The sequence below is a fragment of the Oryx dammah genome, unplaced genomic scaffold, assembly GCF_014754425.2.
Source record: "Oryx dammah isolate SB20612 unplaced genomic scaffold, SCBI_Odam_1.1 HiC_scaffold_18, whole genome shotgun sequence".
In the NCBI taxonomy this organism is placed as follows: Eukaryota; Metazoa; Chordata; class Mammalia; order Artiodactyla; family Bovidae; genus Oryx; species Oryx dammah.
Window position 1 is genome coordinate 105848935 of NW_024070202.1, and position 4658 is coordinate 105853592.

Sequence of the window (4658 nt, forward strand, 5' to 3'; positions counted from 1 at the left end):
CCCCACTTGCAACCAAAGTCACTGCTCGCTGCTCCCCGGACTCCACCCCCTCGCTTTACATCTGGGTGCGTGGCCCTGCCTGCCCAGCACCCGCACCCACCAATCTTGGCTGTCTGGCACTCTTTCTCCTCCCATCCCTGGGGGAGCTGGCAGGGGCCCAGCCTAGCTGATGTTGTAATGTCCCTGGCAGTGCCCAGGGAGAGAAATGGCTGGGCCTGTTGCCAATCAGTTAACCCCAGGCCCTGCGCCCGCCTGGGCAACTTGACTCAGGCACTAGGAAGGGGAGATGCTGGTTCGGTGGGAAAGGAGCCGTGCGTGGGACATGGACAGTGCAGGAAAATGGCCCAAGTCATGGGTGCTGGGGTGCTCAGATTTGCCAGGTACTGTTCAGAAGGGCAGCTGGGCTTATTCAGGGCAGTGCACATTTTTGGTGCAGAAAGATCAGAGTGAGGGCTCCTATGTACCCACCTAGTGGCCTGGTGAAGAAGACTCCTTCAGAGTCTATTGGTTCACGAGGGGCGCAAGAAGATGGCCAGCACTGGCCACTCTCATCAGAGTGCAGGGGAGCAACAGGCAGTGATGGGCTGAGCGTGGGAAGGGCAGGACCACCCCTCCTTCCCCTCCCAGCTGATCACTGTCTCCAGACCTGGGCCCTGGGCCCTGGGTCCCCAGCGCACTCCTCACTAGGTGGAAAGGGGATGCTGAGGTCTGGGGGTGGGAGGAGCTTTGAGCCTGAAGTTTCTCTTTCTCCTTGCTCCCCTTTTACTTCCTCTCCTAGTCCAGGTGTTTCCACAGAAGCAGCACCTGGGACAGAACACAGCTGAGACCCTGACTAGGGGCGGAGTAGGGACAGACCCAGGGCGCGAGGGTAGGGCTCATGGGTGTCTGCCACCTGCATGAGGGCCACTTGGGATCTGCAGGGATGTGCCTGCTGTCACACACACACACACACACACACACACACACCCACACACCCCCACACACCCACACACACACACACACACACACCCACCCCCCCCAGCACGTACTCTCCTGCTCCACGCTTGGGATCCGCAGGGATGTTCCTGCTGTCACACGCACTCACAGCCAGCACGCTCTCCTGCTCCACATCCGTTTTACCTCATATACACTCCATTACACACTCTCACACTTGCGCTCACAGGCGCTGGTCCTGGCACTCATGGGCTTTCTTCCACCATCTTCCACTTACTCATCTCTCCTGCATATGTACCAATGGCCCCAACACCCTCCTTCCTGCCCTTTTCCTGGGGCCACACGTGTCCCCTCGCCCCCTCCCCACCCCCCCATGGTACAAGCCTGAGTAGCTCATTCTAAATGGCTGTCTGGCTAGACCTAGACACTGCCTGCATCTTAAAAGCCTCCCCCAGCTCCACAGCCAGCCAGGGAGTGGGAGGCACATTTCTCTGCATCTACGTGCTCTGGGGGACATTCTCTGGGGCTGCAGGCCTCCGGAGACCCAGCACTGTCCTCTGCTAGGTAATCCATGCATCAGCTTCTCTGGCCCCAGGCGGCAGGGGCTAGAGGCACCGGAGGAAAGCCACCTCCTCACTGTGGGCTCTAGATGTCTCCTTAAAGGCCACCAGGATCTTTTTCAAGGCGGGTGGCCGGAGCTCGGAGAGACAGCTACCGAGCCCATATCCAAGGTGGAGATTAAGGGCAGAGGCTGCAGCAGTAAGCTGAGCAAGGATTATACTGGAATTTCCTGCGTGTTTAACAGCTGCAGAACAGGACAGAGGATAGGGCCGGTGGTGCAGGGCCCTCCCACGCTGGCCCTGCGACTAACAGGTGTGCAGACCAGCTCAGCAACCACAGCAGACACATCAGCCACTTAAAACCATTGGCCTCTTTGCCCTCAGGACCTCGTCTCACCCTGCTGGCAGGCAGGCTGCTCTGCCTCCCTGTGTTCACTGTTCAGTGATGCCCCGTGTGTGTTCTGAGCCTCTCTTTCTCTTTGAAGTTGCAGGTCTTGACATCACTGAGACATCGCTGATGTCATCAGTGCTTGACATCGCTGACAAACATGGCATTATCATGGGACAATTTCAATTTCTTGGGAGAGAAGCTTAAAGGGATAAAAGTTATTTGCTTTTATTGTTGACATCCTTTCACTCATTCGTTCCCAGATCCTACTGTCTCTCTAGATCTGCTTTCACCAGATATCTGAAAATTTCTAGATATTTTGAAACCTAAAGGCCAAAGGCAGGGAGATAAATTGTAAAGATGTTATACTAATTGAGGTTTTATAAATATTTTCCTTTTTTGTTTAGATTCTAAATGTGAGATTTTGCTTTAATTATAAAAATAAGATATGCTCATTGTAACAAGAAAAACAATTCAAGTATGTATAAGAGACAGTTCATAAGAGCCCCCCCACCCCCATCCTCCATTTCTACCTCTTAAAGTAACCAGTTTTAATGGCCCTATATATCTTTTGCCATACCTTCCTCCAAGCTCATTGGCCTTATATTACTTAATTTTTACAATTTATCAATCCAGGTACATAAATTATATTTAAGTCAGCTTGGTTTGTTCATAAATTTTCACATTTAGCATTTTAATGTGAGCACAGTTAACTTTTTAAATTCTTACAGGTTTACTCATGTATTTTTAAATCTTTCATTTTTATGGAAAACAACTCTCGTAAGCTATGATTTATAAGCTAAGACTCTACACATCTTTAATCTTTGCCAGTTTGTGAAAACAAAATACAATCCCGATGTTATGAAACTGCCATGTTTTTTTGTAAACTAAAAAAATGTAGCAAGCTTGTGACTATAGTGTTTTTACTGTATCCAAAAGATAGAAAATGGTATAACCAGATAAGGAGCTGAGACAAAAAACAAAACAAAACAAAACAAAAAAACGGATCTGGTCATGGAATGCAATTTTTATCACAAGAAACTTGGTCTAATCAGTCTCATTTTCTGAGCTATCATTTTACATCCACATTTCTGCTGCTCCTGGTGTTTTTATTTTTAAAGCCAGTACACATCTGAAATGTGAATGTTTCCCTGATGGAGAAAAGTCTTCTGCTTTTTCAGAGGTTAGAGGATTTCTAAACCCTGACCAATTCCTCTCCTGAGCTGGAGAAGACAGAGAAATCTCAAACAGGTTGAAGGGAAGAGGCTGATGGGACCTGACCTTACAGAGGCCTGTCTCCCTCTGTGTGGCAGCCCGGATGTGATCAGCTGCTCCCCGGGCACCCTGCTGGACGAAATGCTGAAAGATGTCCTAGTCCTCAGCCATTGAAGGTACCTTTGAACATCAGGTTCTAAGTCCTGCCTGTTTTGTATTCCAGGCATGTGATGGAGCTGCGTGTTCTTGTCACTTACATTTCTGCCTTTGAATCTTGTTTCAAAAGAATCTGCAGTGGCAGGAATTAGTTGACAGCAGTTTCTCCATATCTTGATAATGTTACCTCTATCCTTATTTTTATCCTTGCCATAGAGATACACTCAGTTTCTTTTTATACATTAAAAATAAAAGACTTGGATTTATCTGGTTAGTTGGATACATAAGAGCTGACCTTACTTCCTAGTCTCACTCAGCAACAATTTTTTTCTGAAGAAACTTATTTATAACCATCCGTCTTCTGGATCCGAATCTAACAGAGGTCCTCATCAAACAGCAAAAGTACACTTCGGGGTACTTAAAAGTCCTCAACCATTTCTTTTTAATGAAAACCTTGTTCTTTGTAACATTTCAAAAAATTACTTGCGGCAGTCTACACGTGATGTCTCCACTTCATTGTTTTTTTTTTTTTTCCTGATTCCTCTTGATATTAGCAACTGAGTGGCTTTAACTTGTTTTATAATTGCTTCTGTTCTTTTCTGGATCTTCTGGAGAGAGGCCAGCTTCATGTTGTCATCTAGATGCATCCTAAAGCTATGCAGACACGCTATTGGAGCCACAAGCTATTTACTTGTACTGTGGGTCATCAAAGCAGATGCTTGGCCATTCATCTTCTAGTATGTTCCATGCTTCACAGCGGATGTGATCGGCAGTGTGCATCTTTTTCTCTCATGTTTCGCTGTCTCTCCAAAAATTCCGTGATGTCCAAAGTGTTCATTATTCCTTCTCTGTGATTATCTGTCCAGTTATAAGTTGAAGAAGACACAGTGCTTATAGTTTCTTCTTTGTACAGATTCCAGATTCCATCCGTGTTCTGACTGAAAGAGGCTATTTTAAAGAATATCTGCTGGCCGAATAGTATAATAGCCTTCACTGTTTAAAGACGTCTTGCTGGCATTTTCAGTTCTTGATAACAGCTTTCCTAAAGACTCTGTGACAGAGAGTGGGACAGAATCTGGTCTACTCTAGTGTGTGAAGCCTGTCTTCAAATTAAGCCATTAAGATTGGGGCTTGAGGGGGGTTGTACCCACAACATGAATTATTTTAGGACATTTCTTAAGCAGCCATTTATTATTTTTTAAATTCTTTTTTTTGTGCAAAATTGCCATTTATTAGTTTTATGTTTGGATTATGTAAGAGGACTGAAATACGGAAACTATCAACATTTAAACAGCCATTGTTTATGGGACCATGCTTTTTACTTTACCATCTCCTTGTTCTTCTTTGAAACATTAATATAATCTGTGAATGATTTTTGTAGCATTTGGGACAGTATTTGCAAATAA